This window comes from Peromyscus leucopus, unplaced genomic scaffold, assembly GCF_004664715.2.
Source record: "Peromyscus leucopus breed LL Stock unplaced genomic scaffold, UCI_PerLeu_2.1 scaffold_137, whole genome shotgun sequence".
Lineage (NCBI taxonomy): Eukaryota > Metazoa > Chordata > Mammalia > Rodentia > Cricetidae > Peromyscus > Peromyscus leucopus.
The window spans coordinates 5,655-18,602 of NW_023504523.1; the positions used below are offsets into that span (position 1 = coordinate 5,655).

At 44.9% G+C, this 12,948-nt stretch overlaps 1 non-coding gene across 1 annotated transcript; it reads right to left on the reverse strand.

Annotated features, from left to right (window-relative positions):
* Window positions 1-9,637: 9,637 nt before the first annotated feature.
* On the reverse strand, window positions 9,638-9,828 carry LOC114689807. The gene has a single exon (XR_003733972.1). It is a non-coding gene; the product is annotated as a U2 spliceosomal RNA (small nuclear RNA).
* Window positions 9,829-12,948: the final 3,120 nt, after the last annotated feature.

The following is a 12,948-nucleotide window of genomic DNA, read 5'->3' on the forward strand; positions in this document are numbered from 1 at the left end:
AATAACATGCACACCTAGGCAGGGTCTTCCTCCCTCAGCTTAACCCCATCTAGAAACTTCCTCACAGGCATACCCAGGGTCTTGTCTCTTAAGTGAATCTAGGTCATGCCAAGTTGACAATGAATATTAACGATCAGATGATGTCAGTGTAGAAGGTGTCTTACTTAGGGTTTCTACTGCTGCGACAAAACCAGGACCAAAAGGCAAGTTGGGGAGGAAAGGGTTGATTTGGCTCAACTTCAGCATTCTGTTCATGACTGAAGGAAGTCAGGACAGGAACTCAGACAGGGCAGGAATCCCAGAGGCAGGAGCTGATGCAGAGCCCATAGAAGGGTGCTGCTTACTGGCTTGCTCTCATGGTTTGTTAGCCTGCTTTCTTATAGAACCAGGACCACGAGCCCAGGGATGGCAGCACCCACCATGGGCTGGACCCTCCTGCATTGATCACTAATTGAGAAAATGCCTGACAGCTGGATCTCCTGGAGGCATTCCTCAGCTGAGGCTCCTTCCTCTGATGACTCTAGCTTGTGTCATATTGACACATATAACCAGCGAGCACAGAAGGTATGGGTCCCAAGGACAGCCTTAGGGGCCTAGAAAAATAACAAGGACAACAGTTAGCAGAGACTGTGCTGCCGTCTAGGAAAGAGACCCGTCCTGGTGTTAGATGCTGCAGAGACACAGATAACAAGACCAGAAGTTTTAACCTGAGAAACCTCTGACACACTCAAAAGAACATGTTCAGCAGAGAATTAGTAGTGTTCTAGTGGTGGACAGGAATACCTTGTCATAGCAGAAGCAAGGACCTCAAGCCAGAAACCAGCTTGACAAAAATCAACACGGCACTAACTGTTCCTTTTCTACTGCTGCTATAGCAAATAGCACTAAGTCACAACTTAGTGACTTCAAAAAAATCAAATTTGGGCTCTGTAGAAGGCCACCACAAGTTCAGCAATCAAGGTGTCCACAATATTTTAAACGATGGCTAATAGATCTGATAGCTGTATTGTAAGACAGAGCCTCTGGCTTGCAACCTAAAGTCTACAGGAAATACAGAGGTCAAAGAACACAAGAAGTGTCCCAAGGGTGTGATGAACAAAGCCAGAAATAGAAAGCTGCACTAACCCGGCGGTTCCCAGCACTCGGGAGGCAGAGGCAGGTGAATCTCTCTGAGTTCAAGGCCAACCTGGGCTACAGAGCCAGTTCCAGGAAAGGCGCAAAGCTACACAGAGAAACCCTGTCTGGAAAAAAACAAAACAACAACAACAAAAAGCTGCACTAATGACTCACTTTCAAACACTATCAGAACAAAATGAAGGCAAACCACCGTTGGGAGTGTTAGGAATACATCAACCAGTTGCAATGTATGGATTTGGTTTAGAATCTTAATTCAAACAAACTTAAAAATGCATAAGGCAATTAGGGAAATGGAAGCAGTGGCTGAATGCTTGATGATATTAAGAATGGGTTGATTGCCTTGGGCGTTACAATGAGATAGTGACAGATTAAGCCACATGGTGTCTGGGATTTGTATTAGAGTCACCTAGGGACAAGGCCAGGGTTTGGTGGGACAAGAGAAGAACTGGATTGACCAAACTATAGTGTGGCAGCAGCCAGGTGATGGAGGCTTAGATACTCTTTACTCCCCTTCGGCTTCTTCAGATGTTTTCAATTTTCTATAATCAAAGAAATATCATAAAAGGTGATTTAGGCAGTTTGCATACTCTTTATATGTTGTTGTTGTTTTCAAATAAGGTTTCATGTTTCCCAGGCTGGCCACGAACTTCCGATGTAGCTGAGGATAGTCTTGAAATGGATCCTTTGCCTCCCCTCCCCCAGTGCTTGGATTACAAGTGTACAAGTTCATCCTTCCTTCCTTCTTCCTTTCTGTCTTTTCTGAACAATTTGGTAAAAATATGGAGAAAAGAAGGCTAAAATTATGTGTCATTAAAATAAGTTTTAATTATCCACCACATTAACAAGAAATGCAAATAAATGTAGAAAAGGAAGGAAATATTGTCAATGTATTTTCTTTTTTGAATGTTTTTCATAGCAACAATAACAATTACAAACACTTAGCACACTCGTAGCACATGATGGATGAAGCATTTTTCTAAACACTTTAAAATATTACTCAACCAACCGGTAAGTAAAACTCCGCACATTCCTAATCAGATGCTATTCTGCCTCACAAAAGAAGAGATTAGTTACTCCTCATGTTGTTGCAACAAAATATCCCACAAGAGCAACTCCAGGAAAGGATTACTCTAATTCACTGCTCCGAAGGTGCGGCCAAGCATCCCTACAGAGCAGAAACGGTGGCGGGAGTGGGAAGTGGCTGGTCACATTGTGTCCAAAACAGGAAGCATAGAACATGGATCCTGACTTCCTCTTTCTCATCAGGCCAGGACTGTTGCCCGTGAGATGGACCCCCTACCCTTAGAGGAGTCTTCCACATCAATGAACCTAGTTTAGAAAATCCCTCACGAACATGCCCAAAGGCTTATGTCCTTGCTAATGCTGGGTTCGGCCAAATTGACAATATCAACCATCAGAGAAGGAAACTCTGAAACCCGGGCACAACACTGGTGAACCTAGAAAACGTTATTCTAAATGAAATAAGCCAGGCACAGAGACAACTTTGTGTGGTGATTCCACTTACACTCGGTACATAAGAGCCGTCAAGTTCACGGAATGAGAAAGTAGAACAGAGGTTGCCCCAGGCAAGCAGGAGGAGAGGACAGGAGGATCACTGTCGGGAAAGATGAAAGCCAGTTGGAAACGGTCATCAGTAACAGACTATTGCATGGATGTCCACGATATTACTGAGCTGCGCACTTAACAAGAGATTAAAATACTAAGTTTTCACATATATTTTTATCACATATGCACAAAAAACCTCATTCAAATGTTTTAGTTGTCTTTTAGGATAGATTAAACTGCTAATAGATGTGTTTGACCTAAAAATATACCTGACTAGAGAGGGGCCATGATTTTGTCTGGACTGCCTGCAGCTCCAACACATAGTCTATAAAACACTGTATAGTATTACTTGTGTTCATAATTTCCCAAGTAGTTTCCTTCTAATACATGTTGTCATTACCTGTGGTGGGTACATGATATATCAGTGAAGGGGCATATCGCTATTTACTGACCACCTCACTGTTGTCTTGTTTTGTTAGAGATTCCCTGTAGTATAAAAAAACTACTGCAAACTTATTTTTCCATGCATCTTGGATGGTTTAAAAATTCACATTAGCTTTACAGAAAGATCCAAATTTCATGGAGTGGACGAGTCTGGAAAATGGAGGGAGAACGAGACTGGCTGCGGGTTGCAAGGAAGTCTGGAATGAGATGCAGGGAGGCGGGGAGAGGTCATCAGGCATATAGCTGGGGTGCTTCCTGGGAAAGGAGATGGCACCTTCCTAGAGAAGCGAGAAGGCCAAAAGCGTTGGGGAGAATGGGCAGACTGTGGAGTTTGAGTTGGGGACAGGGACTGAGAGACCGGGTGTGTCCACGGTCACAGAGAGGTAACCAATGAGAGTCATGGGAATGTCAACGGTGTGGAATTCTGGGAATCAAGCAGCAAGTGGAGGGGAGTGTAAGCCTGGAGGGCAGCGGTGGGGACACATTTGATGTCGCAGTGTGCACTGGAAGCCACCAGTTAGCAGGCACCTGGGACCTGCGTCCCTCAACGTCCTGGAAGAGGACTAGGGAAAGTGGGTCAAAAGGATGACCATAGGCTGGGGACAAGCCTGGCGGGCTCCGGGGGAAGCAACATCCCGCTTCCGCTCCCCTCCCTAGAGCTGCGCAGTCGATACCTAATCAATGTCGAGGTCATCCTGATGGCCTTGCCATGGATTAAACAGTGATAAATGTCACCTCCACTGTCACCACCACCCACCCTGAGGAACAATCCTTGCCAGTGCACCGTGTGCCAAGTAGTATTTTAAATGCTCTTGGGTTCTTCTGACATAATTTTCCCAGCAGCTCTCATGGACCTTGTCCTTGTTGGCTGGTGAGCAGATGAAAGGCTCAAGGGTGCACTGTCCCGAGGTTACACCCAGAGGTCACACCTCTGTGCCCTGGGCCACACTACTCCTTCAGAAATCTGTGCCCCAGGGCAGCACGCCAACTCCTAGCCCCCAACCCCACCTTGGGCAGCTTATTTCAACCTGAGCAACACACCCCACCTCCTTGGTTGGTTTTTTTTTTAAGATTTATTTATTTATTATGTATACAGCATGTATGACTGCAGGCCAGAAGAGGGCAGCAGATCTCATTACAGATGGTTGTGAGCAACCCGAAATTGAACTCAGGACCTCTGGAAGAACAGTCAGTGCTCTTAACCTCTGAGCCATCTCTCCAGCCCCCCTCCTTGGGGGTTTTATTCCTCTATCATTACACAAGAAAGCTGAGCTGTGTAGCCTTCAATTTCCTCTCTAGGCTTAGGAAAAGGATCTGAAAGTGAGAAACTAGAATCCAGTGGGGATAGAAAACAAAGTCTGAGAGCTGACCAGGAAAGGGGGAGGTGGGTGTTAGGAGGAATTGCGAGCTAAGATGGGGAGCAAAGAAACTCTTTTTTTGTTTTGTTTTGCGAGACAGGGTTTTTTCTGCGTAGCTTTGCTCCTTTCCTGGAGCTCACTTGGTAGCCCAGGCTGGCCTCAAACTCACAGAGATCTGAGATCTGCCTGGCTCTGCCTCCCGAGGGCTGGGATTAAAGGCATGCGCCACCACCGCCCGGCCAAAGAAACTCTCTCTCTCTTTTTTTTTTTTTTAAGATTTATTTATTTCATATACAGAAGAGTGTGCCGGCTCTCATTACAGATGGTTGTGAGCCACCATGTGGGTGCTGGGAATTGAACTCAGGACCTCTGGAAGAGCAGTCGGTCCTCCTAACCTCTGAGCCATCACCTCAGCCCCAAAGAAACTCTTTGATGTCTTGGATTCTCCCCTTTGGAGAAGGCCCAGGCTGAGCCACCTGCTGCACTATACTCTGTGTCCAGCAGGTGGCAATGTCCTCTTTAATGCCACAGGCCATCTTCAGCCTCCCAGTTAGACACGCACCAATTTATTTCTTTGGAGTTAATTTTCAAATTACTATTTGGTAACTTTGTATTTAACAATTGAAAGAGTTACATACATAATAAGTGTTTTCCAAAGCAGTTTCATAGGTTTGTAATCCCACCAGCCACTAGAAACACATAGGTTCTCATCTCTCCACATCCTCAACACTAAACGTCTTTCCATACTTTCCTTCCCCTAACTCCTCCCAGATCTTGCCCACCTTCCCCCACTCCACACTTTACTTCCCAGTCTTAGAAAACAAACAGTAAGAAAAAGCAAACAAAGCCGGGCGGTGGTGGTGCACGCCTTTAATCCCAGCCCTTGGGGAGGCAGAGCCAGGCGGATCTCTGTGAGTTCGAGGCCAGCGTGGGCTACCAAGTGAGTTCCAGGAAAAGGCACAAAGCTACACAGAGAAACCCTGTCTCGAAAAACCAAAAAAAGAAAAAAGAAAGAAAGAAAAAGAAAAAGCAAGCAAACCAGAATTTGAAAAAGAAAAAATAACAGAGAAAGCGCAAGGAACACATACACATACACCCCAAATATCATAAAAACATAAAATTGGAAGTCATAATATACAAGCAAAAGATCAGTAAGGCCAAAAAAAAAAAAAAAAAAAAAAAAAAAAAGTCCAAACAAAGCAATCTGAGACAAAAAGTCTCCTAAATCTCCACTGAGTTCCTTCAGTGTTGACCATCTCCTGTTGGCTGTGGAGCCTACCCACCCTTAAGTGTGGTTAATATGCCCCATGAGACTCCACGGGAGAAAATGAATTTTCCCTTTGCAAGTGAATGCCAGCTAGAGACAGCTTCTTGGCAAGGGATGGCAGCTTCCGACCACTTTTCCCTCTCACTGCTGGGACCCCGGATGGCTTGAACCTGTGCAGGAAGGTGCACACTGTGAGTTCATAAGTTCCCAGTCCTGTAGTGTCCGGAAGATGCTGTTTGCCTGAGTCTTCCATCCCCTCCCGCTCTTAGAATCTTTTTACCTCTCTTCTGTACAATTTCCTGATCCCTGAGAGGAGGGTTTTTAAATTATTTTGATTATATTTTGATTCACAATGAATATTTTAATGTTAAGTTTCCCTTTTATTGAAAATAGATTTTTTTTCTCATATAATGTATCCTGATTTACAATTTCCTCTCCCATCCAGATTCACCTCCTCTCTGTCTCTCAGTAAAAAACAAACAGGTTTCTGTGGGGTAATAATGAATGTAATAAGACCAAATAAAAACGAACGTCAGAACAGAAGAAACCAACAAGAAAAAGAGTCCAAGAAAATACACAAGAAACAGATATAGATGCAGTGACCCACTCATTCTTACACTCATAAGTCCCATTAAAAAATTAACTAGAAGCCACAATACATACACAAAGCACCTGTAGTGTAAAAAAACAGAAAAGAAAACACATGAAAAAATAAGATTAAAAAAGCTCCGACATGACCTTATGAGACAAGGAACCTCCAAAGACATTATGTTTTCTGTTGCCATCTGCTGCGCATGCAGCCTGCCCTTAAGAGTCTCATTTCCCCAATGAGACTCCCTTGGAGGAAACTAACTTTTCATTTACAAGTGGTTATCAGTTAGAGATAGCTTCTGAGTTAGGGATGTGGCATGTATCCACTTCTCCTTTCAGCTCTAGGACTTTGTCTGGTGTAGACCCATGCCAACCCTGGGAATGCTGCCTCGGTGCCTGTGAGTTCATAGGGGCATTGTCCTGGTGATTTAAAGACCTTCCTTCCTCCATCGCTCTGCTCTTACCCGTTTTCTGCCTCCTCTTCGACAGGGTTCCCTGAGCCCTGATGGGAGAGAGTTGGTGGAGACACCCTGTTTAGAGTTGACACACTCCGCTTTAGGAACTCCCCAGGAAGGCCGTAGCTGCCCACTTTGTGCTGACAGATGCTAAGTCAGGTGGCGCCTGGCCTGTGCATTCTGCCCTCCCTGGCTCCAGTCAGTTGCCTCCCCTGTCCTCACTCTGTCCCCGTGGAGCTGCCAAGTCCCCGTGACTGGAGAGATGCAGAAAGGACAACTGAGGAAATGGAGCCGCTCTTTGCTTCCTACCCAAGTTCAAGCAGAAACGTCTTCATCTTTTCGTGTGTTGACTAGTACATGGGATTCAGTTTTAGTTAGTGGCTTGGCCCTGGAGAATGAATTGCCCAGGAGGAAAGCTGATGCGGAGGCCGCCCACACTAGTCTGGCTGACCAGTCCACTACAACACAGAGTTTCCACGCACTCCTTGGTAAACAGGCTCCTTGGTGCCTCGGACTGGCCAGCTGCCATGACCTCTGGAACTCTCTACCGTTCCCACAATGCAACAGGAAGTAATTCCTGACCCAGCAGAAGCTGTTGGTTCCAGGGTAGTTCCAGTTGTTTGGGGCTGCACCCAGACAAGCGTATTGTCACTAATTCAATAACGCACCCATGTAAAACTGGCCAGGAAGTGTGAGGCTGAACAGATTTGATCTGGGCCAGACAGAGCAGAGCCATTCCGCAGAGTTGTTTTTGTTTTTGTTTTTGAGCTGAGATCAAACCCAGGGCCTTGCGCTTGCTAGGCAAGCGCTCTACCACTGAGCTAAATCCCCAACCCCCAAGAGTATGTTTTAATACGCGGTGTGGGGGTGGCGTTAGAGTATCCGTTGTGCTATGCTTTCAACATGAACTCCATAATAATGCAATGAAAAAGTGAGTCAAGATCACAGGCCAGAGAAAATCCACACAAAATCAACGCTACGCTGGCTTAAAAACCTAAACACAAGTTCTGCTTACAACAAAGGAAAAAAACACACACACACACACACACACACAACACACACACCACACACACACTAATTGTTTCAGAAAGTAGATTTTTGTCCAAGGAAGTAATTTTTAAATTCCGGGAAAAGAAAATAAAAGCAAGGCGTGGATACAAATGGAAAATGGGCATCTGCTTAAGACACTCAGAACGAGATCAGCACCATCTTTAGGTGAGAGATGCGTGTGCTTCACAGCATCTAAGTAACTAAGAAGGGGATGTGGGAGCTCCGATGTTCCTAGGACCCGGTTGACTGGGCCTCATTCTCATAGTGCCCCCATGACCAGCTCACTCCTACAGTGACTCCCCAGTGACCAGGCCTCACTCCTACAGTGACTCCCCAGTGGCCAGTCCTCACTCCACAGGGTTTTCCCACTGACTAGCTTCACTCTCACCAGTGACCCCACTAGCTGGGCTCCCTACCAAAGGGATCCCCTTGGCTGGGTCACTTGCCCTCACTTAGCACCAAAGAATGGAACGGAAAAAAACAAAGTAGCTGGTGCTTGAGGTCCCAGAGTCCCCACGTGGTGGCGCTGGTGCCGAAACGCCGCTCTCTACCTTGACACCAACGCTATCTTGCCACCGGACCAAGGGCTGTCTATCAATTAAGATAATGCCGCTAAATATGAGCGTCCAAGCGATAAAGAGCTATATAAAAAATGCTGATTATTAAGAACAGTGTGCTAGCCGGGCGTGGTGGCGCACGCTTTAATCCAGCACTCGGGAGGCAGAGCAGGTGGATCTACAGACGAGGCCAGCCTGGCTACAGAGCGAGATCCAAGAAAGGCGCAAAGCTACACAGAGAAACCCTGTCTCGAAAAACCTAAAAAACAAAACAAAACAACAACAACCACCAAAAAAAAAAAAAAAAAAAAAAAAAAAAACGGCGTGCTCCCTGCAGCTCCCACATGCCTGTGTTCTCCCTCCCTTAAGTTCCTACCTCAAGATTTAGATGCTGGAGAGAAGATACTAGCCTGGTTTGTCTGCATCACAGCAGCAAATGTAGAGTGAGGACCTGTCTGTGCTCAACTAACGCCTCCGTGCCAGATGGAAAAGAAATCGACGTACTTAATGCATAGAGACAGGAGGCTGAAGATGGTGAACACGGCAGTCTACCAAGCTCAGCTCTTCAGCCTGTTGCATACCTGATTCCCAGTGTCGCCCCTTTAACTGGCCCTCCCTGCACCCAGCAAAGCAGAGATGGTAGGAGAAACTCCTTTGGTAGCACATCAGTGGCAGAATTTAATCCCCTGGGGAAAATGCTGGAACTGGATGAGGCCAGCTGTAGGGCGATGCTGAATTACCTCACTCCGATTTCTCTAACAAGTCAGTTGTTAGCCGCGCATAATAAGAAATAGGTGGCGTATTAGGGCTCTTTTCCCAGACAGTGGGTGCACTCCTTCCTTGCTCAGGACCAATATTCACGAATTCCTGGCTTCAGACACTATTATAAGCAGGTATATGTATGTATGTGAATATATTTAATGCTCTATTTTCCATTAAAAAAAATATGGTTCAGGAGACAAAGACAGGCAAGATCTCTGAGTTGCAGGTACCAACAGGAATAACACAAAGAAAACGAAGGAGGGGGTAGGCGGGAATGGTAACATGCTTTTACTTCTAGCATTTGGAGTTCAAGCCAGCCTACCTACCTAGTCTCAGGACAACCAGAACGCTTGTAACAGATAAGGTTCTGAAAAGAACAAAACCGGACAAAAAACAAACAGGTGGAGAATTGATACAACCTTTTTTTTAAGACAGGGTCAGGAAACCCCCGAGGGGTGCACCGTTCCTGGAGGTACTGCAATACCAGGTCGATGCGTGGAGTGGACGGAGCAAGCCCCTATTCCAACTCCTAGCTCCAAAAATCCATTTAATATATTGTCCTCGGATAGAGGACGTATCAGATATTAAACTGATAAGAACAGATACTACACTTGATCTTAGCCAAAAGGCCGAGAAGCGATACTGAGCGCAGTGCCCGTACCGAAGCCGTCCTCTCATCGTCCCTCTTGAACTCGTGGTGAGCTTCGAACGTGGCTCTGTCTCCTTCCGTGCCCCCACCTCTTCGTGATCACCTGGACTCTGGCTACAAAGTTCTTATGCCCTCATGTTTCACAAGAAGCTTCGCAAGCGGTGAGAGACCCTCGCATTTCTCCCCAAGAGAAGCATGGTCTCGAGAGATTTGCATGCTCCGCCCTGCCGCGGAGGGGCGTGGCCACGCGGGCCGACTCCACCCCGGAGCTGTCCAAAGGATCCTCTGCGTGAGAGGCTGGAGACTTCCTCTTAAGTTGCAAGTGAAGATTGGGGCAAAAGGATGACTAGATGGGCTGCAAAGCACTTTAAGGGGGAGCTCTTGGAGGCCGGCGTCCGCTCTTTGTCGAAGACAACATGATGACGTACAAACCACAAGAAAGCCCAGACTTTATATACTTAGTTAATTAAAGTAGCTAATTAGTTTATAAACAAGATTTCACAACATAGTCCTGCCTGGCTTCAAATTGTGATTCTTCTGCCTCGGTCTCCCAGGTTCCTGGGATTGTAGGTATGGCATCTAAAAGTTGGAGAAGCACATTTCCCGTGGTGTGGCTTGGATTCCTTCCTTCCTTCCTTCCTTCCTTCCTTCCTTCCTTCCTTCCTTCTTCCTTCCTTCCTTCCTTCCTTCCTTCCTTCCTTCTTTTATTATCTTTCCCCTTTTTCTGAGGCAATGTTCTGGATCTCAATTATGTCCATGTTATGGGGTAGTCACCAGATAAGACTGCTCAGACAAGGGTTTAAGCCAATAGAAAGTCTGTGTTAAGCTGGCCAGCAGCTACACTGCCTGTTTGGGATCCCCGGTGTACCCCTGAACCTTTCTCAGGGTGAGCTTTTAAGAACAAAAACCATATCCTGGAGTTGACATACTTCAACTAACAGAAACAGTTAGCCAGAAGGAGAACTCCAGAAGCCAAAAAGCAAGGTTGGTACATTAGAGACTGCCAGAACTATGGACTTTTCATGGTTTAGGGCTTTGTTTTAGTTTAGGCAGGTGGTGCTGTCTACATGCTGAGTTTTACAGCCTGAATGCTACAGTCATCATGGAGTCAATTGTGCTAAGGTCTGGAAGTCTACTAGGGTCTAGTGCCCTGTTTACAGTCCATACTAGCTTTGAACTTGAAATCCTCCTGCCTCAGCGTCCTGAGTGCTGGAATTACAAGTTTGGGCCACCATTTTTTGTTTGTTTTTTTTCCAAAGTTTCTCTGTTAGCCTTGGTTATCCTGGAACTCAGAGACCCACCTGCCTCCAAGTAATGAGATTAAAGAAGTGCGCCACCATGCCCAGCTCTGGATTTATTTGTTTGTTTGTTTGTTTATTTATTTATTTTAGAGCTGAGGACCGAACCAGGGCCTTGCACTTGCTAGGCAAGTGCTCTACCACTGAGCTAAATCCCAGCCCCTATTTATTTATTTTTCTGAGCCAAATTTGAAGCAAGCTTTATTAAATACTGGCCAAGACCATGGACACTGGCTAGGTCATATCCGGGACTCCCAGAGTATGCTGTGAATTTTCATTAGTCAGAGGCTATAAAGGCAAAACCTCCAAGGCTTCGTACTTCCCACATTCATCCAATCGGGGCAACCATACATCCTGACATACTTCTTTCCTCTCACCTACTGTGATCAAGTACATCTTGCGCAGTTGGGGCAGCCAAGCTTTTTTTTTTTTAATTAATTAATTTATTTTTTCTATTATCAGCTTGATATAGTATAAATTCTTACCCTAATAGTGAAATGTTTCACTGAGGCTTTGCCCAGTAATTGAGTAAAACCAAAATTTATATGCCACAGTCATCCTAGGGTTCCCCCTGCTATGTAGCCTCCCTGGTTCTGTGGTTGCAGTCTGATTATCCTTTGTTTTATATCTAGTATCCACTTATGAGTGAGTACATACCATGTTTGTCCTTCTGAGTCTGGGTTACCTCACTCAGGATGATATTTTTCTAGTTCCATCCATTTGCCTGCAAATTTCATGCTGTCATTATTTTTTCTCTGCTGAGTAGTACTCCATTGTGTATGTGTATCACATTTTCTTTATTATTCATTCTTGGTTGACGGGCATCTAGGTTGTTTCCAGGTTCTGGCTATTACAAATAGTGCTGGCTATAAACATAGTTGAACATATATCTTTGAGGTATGATTGAGCATTCCTTGGTATATGCCAAGAGTGGTATGGCTGGTCTTGGAGGTAATCAATTCCCAATTTTCTGAGAAACTACTATACTGATTTCCACAGTGGTTGTACAAGTTGCATTCCCACCAACAGTGGAGGAGTGTTCCCTTTGCTCACATCCCTCCAACATTGACTGTCAATTGTATTTTGATCATTGGCCATTCTGACAGTGTAGTGTATCTCAGAGTCGTTTTGATTTGCATTTCTCTGATGATTAAGGATGTTGAGCATTCTTTAAATTATTTCAGCCATTTGTGATCTTCTTTTGAGAATTCTCTGTTTACTCTTTAGCCATTTTTCATGGATTGTTTCAGTATTTTGATGTCTAGTTCTTGAGTTCTTTATATACTTTGGAGATCAGTCTCTCTTCAGATGTGGGGTTGGTGAAGATCTTTTCCATTCTATAGAGGCTGTCTTTTTGTCTTATTGACCATGTCTTTTCACCCTGCAAAAGCTTCTCAGTTTCGAGAGATCCCATTTATTAATTGTTGTGCTCAGTGTCTGTGCTACTGTGTTATATTTTAGGAAGTGGTCTCCTGTGTCAACGCCTTCAAGAGTACTTCCTATTTTCTCTTCTATCAAGTTCAGTGTAACTGGATTTATGTTGAGGTCTTTGATCCACTTGGACTTGAGTTTTGTGCATGGTGACAGATATGGATCTATTTGTAATCTTTTACATATTGACATCCAGTTTATGCACACATTTGTTGAAGATACTTTCTTTTTTCCATTGTATAGTTTTGGCTTCTTTGTTAAAAATCAGGTGTTCATATGTGCATGGATTTATGTCAGGGTCTTCAATTTGATTCCATTGGTTTGATGTCGTTTTTATACCAGTACAAGCTGTTTTATTACTATCGCTCTATAGTAGAGCTTGA